Below are 15,333 nucleotides of genomic sequence, written 5' to 3' on the forward strand. Positions count from 1 at the left end.
CGTGGAATGTTTCCCCAGCGATTTCTAAAGGAGCTCGCTATGGTGATGCAACCATCCACGTAAGCTTATTATGTGGGTCCGTCCCTTTATCCAACCATGTAAATTCATTTCTCCCTTTCGGCCGAAGGTATGAACCCCCTAGGTTTATATAGAGTAGCCTCATTTTGTTTTCTCTTGGATTTTATTGTCCGGATGACGTGGGAAACATGTCAGAAAGATGAGTCAGAAAGATGTAGCCTCATTTTGTTTTCTCTTGGATTTTATTGTCCGGATGACGTGGGAAACATGTCAGAAAGATGAGTCAGAAAGATGAGTCAACACGCCTATTTATCAAATTTTATGAGTGCGCCCAATGTTTTAAATGCATGTCATTTTTTACTCTTTGCCTCAGATGCAAAAACAGTCTACAGGCGTATAATTTCATTTCCATAATTAATACAAATTTTCAAGATTTATTACTTGTACTATGCAACTATTAATGTGCCTCAAATTTCTAATTGTCATTATGGTCTCATTGTTACAGTTCCCTGTATCCACTAACGCTGCAAGAATTACAGAAATGGGAAAGCTACCAAAGAAGAAACAACCAGCACAGAAACCATCCAGGCCAATCCTTGAAGCAGCTGATGATAAGAATCTGAATGCATTCCTATTTTCAGATAGAGATATTATCATCGACGTTGGTATTTCTTCATGGAGAAGCATGTATAATATCCTCGAGGAGGAATTACAGGGCAAGGTAATCTCAAATGCACCCGATGAATAAGGAGCTAAAGGCAATCTTGATACATCTTATCGATATGCTACAAAATCCTGCTTACATAAAGTAGTTGTGCACCCAATAAAACTCCCATATACTGACATGATACACTAGGCCATTGAATTTACAGATACCTCTAGGCATATAATTCTCTATCCTAAAGGCACATTGGTTGGCTCTTCTAGGCTTAAAAATATACAGGTTATGTATAAATTTCCCAAATTTAATATTTCATATAATGTTTACGAGAAATTTTTAGGCGTAAATCACAAGATAAATCATTTGTTGACGTTTGGAATTGTGACTTCCAAGTTGCATGACTAATTATTTTACTAGTAGACCACATGTACAACTTGTGTAATTGACTCTTTAATCATATAGTTAATTGTTGTATATGTATTCATTTTATGAAAATGAAACCTTGATTCACTATGTAAAATGTATTATTAGGTTATCAATGAATAAGATTTTTCTTTTTACAATAATAGAATGTTAAGATGACATGTAGCCAATAAAAAAAAGTCATTAAAACATAACATAAATAAAATATGAACAAATAACTAAATAGAAAATCAATTAAACTAAAAGTTAGGACATTAATTAACACATTATGCAAGTTAGGGCTAGTGTAGAAGAGTAAAATAAAGTAAAAAGTGTAGAATTTACATAATATGAAAAGAAAACACACTTATTACAAATATTTAAAACAATAAAAAGAAATGAAGCACATTAATATAAAGGGAAAAGCAAAAGTAAAATTTGAGTAATAAAAGTGAAATTTAAACAATATTTGGAAATGTGAACCCAAATGCCATAAACCATTCAAGGGGGACTTGAATAGCAAGGAAAATTCTTTATTTTATTGCATTTTCTTATCCCGGTACAATCCAAGTACATTTCTGCAGAGTGGGATATGCATCAAAATGGGAAGGTGATTCACGGTCGTTTTAAAATAGTCAACAATAAGCGAGAATATTAGATCATGCACAACAATCACAAGGTCAATACAAAGTTTAATGGTCAAAATGAAGGAAATGCATTGAAATATATTAACCTTTGTTGGGATATAAACAAATGAAGATTGCAATCACTTTCGAGGAGACACTCGAAAGAGGGATCTTACAAACTGACATTGACATCGTACAAGAAAAAGTCAGTTGCACCAAGAAGGAAACTAGAAATAAAATAAAGAAACCTTACTACTAGTTTCCCTCAAACCCAAATGGGCGGCATCTAGGTATGAAAAGGATGGAATCCCTTATTCTAGGTAGACTTCTTCTTTCTTTTATAGATTTCTTGAGGAAAATGAATGGTCTCAATCCTCATTGCATGGTCATCAAATGGAAGCTTGGTGGTTACATTCATTGCATTTGTTTAGCAAATGTCCTCAATCTTTTAATCTTTATTGTGTTAGGCTCATAGTTTAATGTCTTCCCTTAATACATATTTGAAGCATTTTTATTTAATAAATTATATATATGTTCCCTTCTGCTGTGGGGGCATCTGTAATTCTCTTTATAAGAAGAGTCGGTTACTCAATGTGTGGTTTGTTAGGTTAGGATTTTATTTAATTGGCCATGTAATTAATTAAATTAGAAAATTTGTTGCAATAGTTGTAGTTTTAGCTCAATTTTCCCAAATGGATCTTTAGATCCTATATTCATGGATCTGATCCAAAACTATATAATTCATATATTTCGTTTGTTAATGAAAAAAAAATGAGAGAGAGGAGAAAGAGTTTTTATGCATGAACCTTTAGCTTCAAGAGCTTCTAACTCACTTAACAAGTCCTTCTTTAATCTATTTTATTCTTCCAGTTATGTAAACCCTATATTTAATTAACAACCGTGAGAGTCTACATACATATATGCATCATCGTCGGAGTGTTGTAGGAGGAGTAGGAAGGGAAATAGTTGTTTCAGTAGGGTCGAAAGAAGGAGCCAAGTAGAGAGATCAAAGAGTATAGACGAATGAAAGGATTCAGAGGATCGAATCTAAGAGAAGCCGACACTTAGCCATTTTGTTTTTCAGAGGATTCTATCAAGTGCCAGGGCTGAGATCGTGGATCTCGTAATAGAGAACCAACACTAGGAACATCAGAATCTCGTAACATTTTAACATTATAGTTTATTTAAAGGTTCTGAGACTATCAAGTGATGGTGACAGAAGATATTTTCGTTCCACAGACTTGTTAAGTGTTGGGAGTGTGATTCTTTATAACATTGAGTGGGCCATATGGGAGGTCAGAACCTTGAAGGTCTGTTTAAATTGAATCTAACAAAACTCTCGAGACCCGATATCCGGAAGGAACAAAGTCCCGAGATTGCGAGGAAGTGAAGGTTTAGAGATCACTAAGAGCCGAGGAACCGAGACCCGAGAGGAACAAAGATCAAAGATCTGAGATCTGAGATCCGAGAAGCCCCAACAATGTTTTTTCCCTATTCTATTGGAAATTTTCCACTGTGATTAAGTTTTCCATTGTGTTTTTAAAATGGCTTTTGATGGGGGAAGTTGGAGGAAGCACCTACTAAGCGGAACCAACTCAGAGAGGGACCAATTCTAAGAAAATATTAGTTAGATTTGCATCACCTTCTCTCTTTTTCTTTTTCTTTTTTTTATTTTTTTATTTTTTTATTTTATTTTACAACAAAATCCGAAGACACCTTACATTATAAATCTAATTAGTCAGATCACTAAACAAAGAAGGCACATTGGTGACAACAGTCTTAAGTTTTGTCATCAATCATAATTTCATCTGTGAATCCCTCAGAATTTATACTATCTCTAAAACCATGAAAAGTAAAGTGATCTAACTTGTGGGTAAGTGCATAATTAGTTTCAACTGTTCCATTTTCCATCACATCACTTATTATTATGCCTTCAACAAATAAATAAAATTGTGATCACCTAAAGTCCAAAATACTAGAATTGATAAAGTTGATCCTAATGACAGGAAATAGTGGACCAAAAAGGTTCCTCTTAAGTACGTTCATGTCATGCATCACATGGTCTACCAAAAGAGGCTCAATAAGATTACCGTCTCTCTTGTATGCCTATAACAAAGCAGATGCCCATAACAAAGCATTCATTAGATTCAAGTAACATGAATACTATTAAAAATTCTATCCCTGCAAAACCCCCTTCCAAAAGCAATTTGCTATGCCAAACACCAAAGTCATCAAGATGTGAAATAGTCATTTTTATGAAGAAAACAAAAGAAACGATTCAAGGAAGTTAACTAACATAAGATATTTTTGCCACATACCAACGGTTGTGTTTGAGTGTCAGTGCAAAGGTTTGAATTTAGGAGACTTTGCCTCGTTTTTTATTGGAATCCATAACAAGACCCTCAATGAAATTTATAGAGGATTATGTGACTACTTGGGTGATCTAACAATTTCCTTCTAGTAGACTACTTTGACATCAGTACACCTCTGACCACGGTAAGAAAATCCTCCTTTGACAGCATTGGCTTCTGCCTGATCCAGAACATCATCAAGTAAAATTCATGGATCTTTCCCACCTAGTTCCATCTGAAACGGAATCATGCCAAGCATTTCGGAAATTTTAATACCGGTGTAACGCATATTGAAACTAATACAGCCTATAATCGGATGTATTAAGAGAGAGTCTCCAAAGTTCAAACCCCTTTCCTGTAACACAACAGATAAGACCCTTCGGGAATCTAGACAAATGGAAGCAACATACCACGAGCAAGGCCACTACTGCTTCCTTGGCCAAGAATTCTCACAATAAGAAATGAGACCTTCGGACCTTGAAAGCTTTTGCGGGTGGATTTCAATCTTCTTAATGTCGTCATGTAGATATATTCCCATATACAAATAGATAGCTGGAGTCTTTTGAAAGTCGACTAGCTCCTTTGGGTTCAAGAAGGTTGAGAAAAACTAGGAGTATTTTGGACCGTCAAATTGAGTACAACAAGCGATAGAGAGATCAATTATCGACGTTACTTCTCTTGATTGAAGTATTCATCCCTTCTTTTAATCCAGTCCCTCGTTTAAACTTAAAAAAGATAATGCCTTAAGATAGTGCCCCACATGAAGGCATGCAAAATGATGGTCCACAAGGTTGTGAAACTGCATTTTCTCCCTTAGCTTACCATTCCGGTGGTCTATATTCTCCTGTTAGCACCAGATTATTCGATGATGATAGTGCACACGAGTGCTCTCGAACCTTGACTAGAAATCTCATATATTTGTATAATCTTGCGAGTTAGATGGATGTCACTTCTTGCGCAGTTAGCATTTCACATATAATTTTGTTTGTTTTTATTTTTGTTTAATAAAAATAAAATCCCACATGGATATTATTAGGCATAAAATCTTCTATATATATAACATCATTTGCAATTAAATTTAGAAGATGAGGAAAAAATTTGAAGGTCGAAGGTTTTCGAATTATGTATTCCCATGTTGGTAAGAGCATATGAGTAGATACTACCAGTTGCCACTATTTTATTTAACAACGAGGAGGTTACTACCAGTTACCATTATTTTATTCAACAATCATGAGGTTTGTCGATGCACTTTGATGCTTTGAATTGGATGTTTATATAGCATGTGCGAGTGCATAAGCTTTGACTTGGATGTTTATGTAGCACGTGGGAGTGCATAATTAGTATTGGTTTTTTTAGGTCAACTCCAACACGATATATAAACTTGTTATTCAATGGTTCACACATACATCAATAACAATTAATGGGCCAACGGATCACAAGATTTTTTATGACAACTCCAACGATACTAACTCACTCCAATACGATATAAACTTATTATTCAGTTGTTCACACATATAACAATTAATAATGGGCCAAAGGATCACAAGAGCCTTACGGGAGTGGATTTTATGTCGACTCCAACTATAATAACTCACTCCAATAAGATAAAAACTTGTTATTCAGTGGTTCACACATATATCAATAACAATTAATAATGGGCGAAAGGATCACAAGAGCCTTACGTGAGTGGAGGGCAGAGTCAAAATAAAATGTTTTGTATAATAGAGTTGGCAGAGTCAAAATAAAATGTTTTGCATAGCATAGTTTATGGTGTTGTTAACGGGTCAAAATGTACTCCAACACGAGATGAACTTGTTACTCAGTGGTTCACACATACATCAACAACAATTAATAATGGGTCAAAGGATCACAAGAGCCTTACGGGAGTGGAGGGCGGAGTCAAAATAAAATGTTTTGCATAACATAGTTTATGGTGTTGCTAACGGGTCGAAATGTATCACCAACGACTAAGGGGTCTTCCTGGTGTGAAGTCCCAATTAGACCTCACATTGTTTGGGATAGAAGCCCCATCCACAATGTGGGCCCGACTGCCACCATGGATGTTTCTGCTCTTGGTTAGCAAATGAGAAGGTGTCAGAGTGGGACAAGAATGAAATGCTCAGGCAGTGAAACAAAATCAACCCAAGGTTGACAAATTGCAAAAAGAGGTACAAATAGGTCTCAGCAATAATAAGAAAAGATATACCATGAAGGGGATTAGTGAACTAAAACCCCATCAGACATAATAAACAGTAACATGCGAGAAGTCAATTATTGCAAAGTAGTTCACAATAGGTCATCGACATGGAAAGGAAAAGGTAGACACGGATTCAAAAGTGAAACATACATGCAACCACTATGTATCAGTGCATAACATATTGCGTATATGAAAGCACACAAAATATGGTGAAGTACCAAACAACTAATACAACCACCATGAGTAACCATGGGAATCAATGCGAAAGATAAAGAACATCTTATTGATATCGCCACAACTTCAAATACATATCATGCAATTGGTCAAAACCCAATAGTGGCACATGGAATGTTAATACCATTGCTTGATGCCAAAACCCTAGTCCCACTGTAAATCCAGTCTACTAGTTGCCAAGAGTTGAGTGGCTTTAGCTCTCAAGCATGAATCAACTATCTATCCTGGCCTCAACTCAAGTGCTAAAGTCCCCCTTCTAAATGAAGCCTAAGGGAACATTTATAGAGATGAGGTGATTGTTCACCTGTCGTGACCCTTGGCCTTCTCTCATGACCTTTTAGCTACCCTCATGACTCTTGAGATTACCCACTTCTTTCTCAAGCCAAAATGATTGTTACATGGCCACATCAGTCCTAACATAGTGGCTAATATAATGGTGGGTGATATTTGTATTATGATGAAGGAGAGAGAGGGAAGGATGTAGAGGGTTATTGGAAACCCTATAATTCTTGTTTCCCATATGTTGCAATGATGCGAATGCTTGGTCCTTGAACCAGCTTGTTCTCTTGCCACTATGCTTCGCCCGCATTCCTCAATCCTCTGGTGATGTGCCTTGGGGTTTCTTGAGGGATTCTTGAAGCTTGTAAGGGACCATCTGGCTTGCTATGCAAGCTTCATGATAAACTCTAAATCTTCTATATAGACCAATATGTTGCTACCTTCCTTCTGCCTTGGAGCTAGCTTGACTTCAATATCTGTTGTTGACCAAGATCATGCATTTCCGCAACATCGATCCCTTGGGTCATTTTACCAACAAATTTGGATCAAGTGTCTGCATAAATGCCAAGGATTTGCTTTCACCACTTCAATCCTACACATGTACAAAATCATAAATTAAGCACCAAGAAAAAATGTACTTTGATTAAATATAAGAAATAAATATCACAATTAATAACAAGCCATAATTCTTAGCCTTGACATCTCTTATAATTTCATGGTCACAAATTTGTGCGTTGATACGCTCCATGTCTTGGCACCAAGGTGGCATCAATCGATTTTTTCCTTGATGGGTTAGATTATCATTGTTATATCACCTTTCACGCTCCTTATCATCCTCATCGTACATGTTGGGAACTATTGAATTACGTTGTTTTTAAACATTTGCAAAGATGCTAAGTAAATAACCGGTTGAAGCCTATATTTATAGTTTTAGGTCGTGCATGTGGGGTCGCATGGGTCGCAAGGCGTGATATAGGTTAGCATGCGACCTTTGCGATCCATGCGACCTATGTGGCTTGTGCGACCGTTGCAGCCTGTGCAACCTATGTGACCTGTGTGACCTGTGCGACTTATGCAACCCGTGTGACTCATGCAACCTGTGAGGCCTATGCAACCTGTATGACTTGTGTGACCTGTACGAGTTTTGTGACCTGTGCGACCTTTGCAACCCGTGAACCTATGTGACCTTTGCGACCTGTGCTATTTGTGTGACCTTTTCCACCTGTGTGACTTGTGTGACCTATGTGACTTGTGCGACATGTGCGACCTGTGTGACCATCGTGACCTATGTGACCTTTGTGACCTATGCTATCTGCGCGACCTATGTGACCTTTCCGACATGTGCGAGCTATGCGAATTATGCGACCTGTGTGACCTGTGCGACTTGTGCGACCTGTGCGACTTGTGTGACTTGTGTGACTTGTGCGACCTATGTGACATATGCAACTTGTGCGACCTGTGTGACCTATGCAACCTTAGTGACCTATGCGACCTTTGTGACCTATGCGACCTTTACGACCTATGCGACTTGTGTAACCTCTGCGACCTGTGTGACTTGTGTGACCCGTTGATTTGGCTAGGTCGCATGGGTCGCATGGTTCTCAAAAGAGAATGGAGTTGCGACTTGGCAACTAGAATGGCCTTTGTTTGGCTTATGAAAGAGACATCAAGATTTTCTAGACTTTTTTGGGGTTTCTCGGCTTCTGAGTAGGCTCTAAGGATGGGCAATAGCTACAGAAAAGGTGAAGGGGCTCCAAAATTTAGAAGAGTTGGAAAATTTTGGAGGGGTTGTGGCAACGATGTTGTGGGGAAAAATGCCTATGCAGGACGATCCTATCCACCTAAGGTGTGACAGTGCCTTAGCAACAAACAGAGACAGCTATTCTGGTTTCTTCCTTTATGAAATGTGAAAGAAGAGAGATAAATAGACTTACCAGTGTCTTCCGTTTGTCCCTCGATCCGGTCTTTCTTCTCTTTGGGAGTTCACAGCTACTTGCCTTCTCACTCGCCCAGCTTCAACAGGTTCATGCAAGATCACAAGAGAACAGCTACTTGCCTTCTTGCTTTTCCAGCTTCAACGGGTTCCTGCAAGATCACAAGAGAACAACTACTTGCGACAAGAGAAGAACACTACACAAAGACAGATATTCACATTCATAACTAGTTTAGGATTAGAAATAAACCAAATACACTAATGCAATCATACATCAAAGACACATCAGTATATAGGAGAAACCAAGATAGCTTTATTGATGAATAACAAGGTTCAGGAAGAGATACAAGCCAGAGGGCTCCAATCCAGCATCTCCTTCCCAACAAATGGAATTCCTATCTTCACCCCCTTCAAAGCATTAAGCACCCAATGATTCCAATCTCAAACCAACAGCAATTCTTTGCAATAACAAAATTCCAGCCTCTAGATCTCATGGAGGAGAGATCCATATATAGATGTTTGGAGAGAGGATGAGTCAGCTTGAGATCTGACTAGTGTCCTCTCCCTCTGTCAGTTCTTGATTCCACTTGGAGATTCTTGCTTCCACTTGGAGATTTGGAACCTCTTACTCATCACCAGTCGAATTCCCTGAGGCAAGTGTCATTTTGGAAGCTTCCTGGGTTTTGACACCTTGAGAAATGAGCTTACCACATGTCCACTCTCGTTCAGCGCAGGTAGCCAGTGTTCCCTTTGACATTCAACGCAGGTAGCCAGTGTTGGCTTTGACATTCAGCGCAAACAGCTAGTGTAGCCACTGAAATGATCTTGAATTGACTTGTTTTTGACCAGTTTCTGGTGGAGAACTTCTGTGAATTGCTGTGGTTTGTTAGCCTTGTTCCTCTAGGGGTAGGAACAACATGTTTAGGGACTTTGGATCCCTTATATTATGGACATTTCATGCTCAATGCTGTAAGGCACAAAAATGTCTATAACAATTGCCCCCTAAAGTATGAGGCCGTTTATCGAGTGAAATGCTTTATTAGGGGGATCCGAAGTTCATCCAATGCTGAGAGGAGACCTGTAATAAGATACAATACAATACATTATTTTCATACTGCTTTCATGATCTAGCTGAGGCGGGCATTCCCATGCTCAGCTTTATAAATTCATTTTTCTGTACATAGAACAGACAATCGTCTAGTGGTAGACTGATAATTTTGATGAAATTATCATCCTTTGAGTAGGATGATTATCTGCTGCAATGATGTACATGTCAATGTCTTTATTTTTCTTGAATATATATTGCAGCCCGGATGGATGAAACTAGATCTGGGGTCTTCAAACTCGTTCGATCTTCACTCTAAGTACAAGTCGATCCATGTGAGAAATGTTTTGAATTCGAACATGGAAAGACATCGCTTGATTACCGGTCAATGATGTAAACCGTTAACAAGCGCGAGAGGAATCACCGATAATGATAATGACCCTCAAGGTACTGCAGTACAATTCACGTGGTGTGAATAAAGGACTTGGCGTCGAACACCACGCAAAATCTTTCGGTAGAAGGTCATTGATGTATACCTGTCGTCGGAAGTGAGAAACTTGCCATTGAGGCATGCAAGCTTCAAAGTACTGAAGGGGTTGTTCCTAGATCATCTTCTTGGATAATGAGCTGATGTCGACAAGAAGCGATCCGTCAAAGGAGGGCCTTAATGAATCCCACATCAGTGACACGGAACGGAGCTAATGATTTTAATGGAGGTGAAAACGATCTGTGACATATGATTCAGGGTGGCGGTCATGAAAGGATGAAGGATAATGTATGGCAATGGATGGGACACGGTTGACTTTTCTGAACGACTTCTCTTGTACATATGGCGACATTGATGCGATGGATTGGTAGCATTACCCCAAATATGGATGGTATGGCGAGACCATGGATGTGACCGGTGAATGAAACAACCCAACCCGATTGTGGTACGGAGGAAAAGTGTCATGTTCAAGAGCGACTTGCTACCATCAAAGTTTTCTTGAGTTTCTCCTAATTTTTCCCCAGTCATTACTGACCAGTACCTCTTTATTTTTGTCAAGCTTGAGGAGGATAACATATGCTTGTTCTATAACCTGCCCTTCGGGCAAGCCCATCGCTATGTTTTAACGAGCCTAGTGATAGTGAAACTCGTTCTCGTCTAAAGACAAGTTTGTCGCTATTTAATGATTTTAACGAGTCTAACGACAAGGATAACTCGGTCCTTTTCATTTTTAGAGAGTCTGAAAAGGTACATAAAGTTAACTCCAAAAGTCCTTTTTCGTCATCTAATCCCTTAAGTCCGAAAAAGTATAAAACAATATAGAAGGGATGAGTTTTCAATAGTTTTAACGAGCCAAACAAAACAAGCGCTCGATCTTTTTGTGCAATAATCCCTCAGGTCCAAAAAGATTAAAATCTAGAGGAGGGATAGCTCTTCCTGTCCCTTTAACGAGCTGGAAGGCTAAGGACTCGGCAATATTTTCATATTTTACGAGTCAGTTGAAAAGAGCTTAAAGAAGACTTGTCTTTTGAGGAACGAGTGATAAACAGGGTTAGCAGCTGATTCCAGGTACAGGTTGGAATTTTCCAATCACGGCAGTGTCACAAGGATGGCTAGGTGAAATCACTCTTCGCAGTTGTTCCTCAAAATGGGTAAACAATCATATGGAGGTGAATGATCGGCCAAATGAAAAGTGGAGGTGACGGTGCAAACATGACCAAGGCTTTAATGGATGATGATATTACATTCACTGTGGTTATTTACCGGGATAGTTCATTTTTTAACGAGCTTAAACGCGGGTGGAAACATTTGCTCGATCTTATGTTTATTTTTTAACGAGCATGAACTATGCGCTAAAACTGCTCGGATCTTGCGTTTATTTTTTAACGAGCATGAACTGTGTGCTAAAACTGCTCGAATATACCAGTCATATGATAAGAGTGTCTCATTGAAGATGCTATTTTTTAGGGAGCTTAGATCTTACGTAAGCTTTGCTCCGGATCCTTTCGTTATGCAAGTTCGGAAACGACTAATCCTACGAGTTTAAAGGGTTAGAGGTCCTAAAAATTTAAAAAAATAAATAGCTGCCCCTTGCTTGCACTCCAAAAGGTTTGCATGCCCCCAGGTATAAAGTACGATTTCAAGGTTACCTCTACTTCTTTTCCTTCAAAACAATTTTTTTAAAGAGAGAGGCTTACCCTATACCCAAAGTTTTCCTGCCGAAGTAAACCAGGACGCATGCCCCCTGGGTTCCAGTCATATCCCTCTGAATTACTCGCGTTCATCGAGAGGATGGACCGTGGGTTGAGACATTTCTTGCATGAAGAGACCATTTAGGGATGGTATATGACTATTTGCGATGCGTGATCTGGGAAATGAAAGCTGGTCCACGAGCTTGACCACTCTTCCTTCGTGCGGAAAACACATTACTCTAAAGAGTGAGGAGACGATGGCTCCCATGCAATATATATAGTCTCGTCCAAGGAGTAGGTTATAATCCAAGGGTCCTTGAACGACCATCACGTTCATTTGAACGGTCTTCCCTTTCAATGTTATGGGCACATTGGGGAGGATCCCTAAAGGTCGACTGGTTCCTTTATCGAAGCTTGATAGATTTCTCATTTCAGGCAAAAGCGCTGGCGAACCAAGCGCTTTCCAAGCAATAGAGGAAAGGATACTCACAAATGCCCCCTCATCAATGATAGTGCCAGCCATTACCATTCTGTATATTTGAACGATAATTCTGAATGGTATGCTTGCTGGCAACCGGGGTCTGCCTAGTTGGTTCCAGTCGAACGAGACAACTAGGTTGCTTGGTGGTGGGATCGAATAGACGGCCGGATATGACTTTGACGAAGTTCCTTCCTGCGATAAAGGAATGGGCAAATTGCCCCCTTGTTCATTGGAGTCTGTGTTGATGAAGAGAATTTGGACGGTGTCGTCTTTATTCTCCTCTGTGATGGTATCATTCGAAGATAGAGCCTCTGAAGGCAAAACCGGGTCAACTGCCGTCTCAACCTTTTGACTTTCGTCAAGCATGGATCCAGACGGTTCATCTTCAATGATAGGTGCTTCGGCTGACCACTTGGGTGGGCCAGCCGGGTTCTCAACTAGTGAAGGACTTGGCAGGAGTTTTTGATATCCAGGAGGAAGTTGCGCTCGTAAAATCGGGCGATCTTCCAGAACTCTTTTAGCCTCGTCTAAGAAGGGACAACGGTGGATGGCATGGTCGCCTTCACACAGTTTGCAGGGAAATCTAGCTTTCCCTCTCTGTCCTAGGACTTCACTTTCACTTGTCGACGGTGAGCAGTCAACATGGCTATCAGAGGTTGATGCTACCGAATTGTGCAAACGGGGAGACCAGTCCCTTAGTATCCGAGGGATGCAGGGACAATCTCTGTGGAAGTGGTCTCCCTTGCATATGACACATGGCGATTTAGGCTTGGTCAGTGCTGTGTGTGGATTTTTGTCAGACGACACTCGTTTGCCCCCAGTCACTTTTGGCTCCTTCTTCTTCTTCTCTTTCTTCTTTTTTTCCTTCTTCTCCTTAGGAACTTGGTTTTTTGCTTTACCAGTTCCGTCAAGCGAAGAGGAAGGAGAAGAGGAAGAATTAGATGAAGTAGAAGGCTGGTGGGCGACTCTGGTCTGGTCTAACTGTTGACTCGACTGTTCAGGAATGGTGGTGTTCTGAACGACATTGGTTGAAAAGAGCCAGACCGACAGGCCAATTGTCAGTCCTGGAAGCGACAATGTGGCCATATGGGGCACACCAACATCTCCCCAAGAGGAGAAGGGACTAGGATTCCCACCAAGGGGAATTCCTTGGTTGGTGTGGTCCATTTTTTTCAACCTAAAGACCAACGCAGGAATAAAGGGTGATTGTTCCGTTTAAAATAAATTTTAACGATGCTTTAGACACAACTTGCTTTTTCAATTTTAAAGAGTCGAGAAAAAGCTAAAGATGACTCTAGTCTCCTTCGATGTTTTAACGAGCCCAAAGTGACAAATGCTCGGATGGACTTTTTCCGTTATAGAGTCTGAAAAAGGCCAAAAGGAACTGCTCTGGAGTTCTAGGCAGAGGGTGTGCCAAACTTTTCGCAAAACCGCAGAATACTTTTTAGGGTACGGGCGGTCAATATTCCTAAATGTTGTGTTCAGTGCATTGCGATCAGTAGGGCGGCCGACACGGCTTCCTAAGGATAAAGGTTTTATGCCTATAGGGGTCTCCCAATATATACGTGACGGTACGTGGGAGAACAATCCGTATTGGCGCTATCGTCCCTCAGGAGGAATCACCCACCATCCACGAGATCGATAGTCACCAGGCTTTACGACGCCGGAACACGTCTCTAGCCTAGACCTCTATGTTGTGCGTTATTTTGCAAAGCGTTGTTAAGTTAATTCAATTTATTTTAGGTTGATCTTTTTAGAAGTTTGCCTTTCAAGGTTCACCACGAGATGTATGATACAATTCCTAAATGCAGTCTAAAGATGATAAGCAAGCTTTATATCTTTTCAACTTTGAAAATCCTAGCTACTAAGGGAAAAGAAAGACACCATCTTTTCTCAAAGAGCAATCAACACACTCTAATGCACTTTTCCTAAATCAGACATGCAAACTATCAAGATGCAAATGCACAATGCAGGTGTTTGTTTTCTGCTTTCTTAGTATTGATGCCTACACATAAATATTTTTGTACAACTTTGAATTTGCTTTTAAATGACAAATACAAACAAGTTTACTTTTTCGAAATCAGAGAGGGTAGAAGAGATTACAACACTTAACGATTTTCGAAATGAATACTTGTTTCGACACTTAAAAGAGACAAACTCAAACCAATACGCAAGAGTAAATGTATAATCAATCTGCAAACAGCCAATGAACTCTCTTCTAAGATCACAATCAACAGATCTGAATCAAGGGCTACAGGATGACTATTTCACTTATGCAAAGGAAAACTACAAATGACGCCACAAACACTTAAAAACACTCACAGTCTTTTTGTACAAAAGGAGGCAGAATCTAAGCAGAGAAAAGGAGTTATCAGACTCGTACCTATGCTAGTTACAGGCTGCAAAAATCAGAGATCAAAACAAGGCAAAACAGAGCAGAGAACCCCAGCTGCACAAGGGCAAACTGGTTCAGCGCAACCTCAACACAGGGGTTTTGACATTCAGCGCAGGTAGCCTTCACGGGACCTGCGTTGAAATGCAGAATCCCTTCACTGGGTCTGCGCTGAAGGAGAAACTCTCGTTTCTCACTGGTTCTGGGTCATAGATTGCTATTTAATCCACTGTTTCAGGCCAAATAAAAGCAACAAGCAAGGTGCAATCAAAGGGATGCTTTGAGGGGGTACTAAGATCTATCACAAAGGATCATCAAATCATTTGTGAGTCCATTGTTCAATCATAGACAAGTCTAGTGATTGGATCAAAGCAGCAACTGTCTACTTTGCATCTGGGAATAGCCGATGCAGTTCGATTGTTGTTGTCGAGTCTATGAAACAAACAATGATAGAGACACAAATAAAATGACTAAACAGATCTCCCCAGCGGAGTCGCCAATTTGTTGTGGGGAAAAATGCCTATGCAAGACGATCC

At 39.7% G+C, this 15,333-nt stretch overlaps 1 pseudogene; it reads right to left on the reverse strand.

Moving 5' to 3' along the window:
• Window positions 1-3,437: 3,437 nt before the first annotated feature.
• LOC149210756 (NADP-dependent glyceraldehyde-3-phosphate dehydrogenase pseudogene) overlaps window positions 3,438-15,333 on the reverse strand; it is a 35,040-nt pseudogene continuing 23,144 nt past the window's right edge.

The sequence above is a fragment of the Pinus tabuliformis genome, chromosome 1_2, assembly GCF_031772625.1.
Source record: "Pinus tabuliformis cultivar Carrire ecotype Pingquan chromosome 1_2, CPIR1, whole genome shotgun sequence".
Lineage (NCBI taxonomy): Eukaryota > Viridiplantae > Streptophyta > Pinopsida > Pinales > Pinaceae > Pinus > Pinus tabuliformis.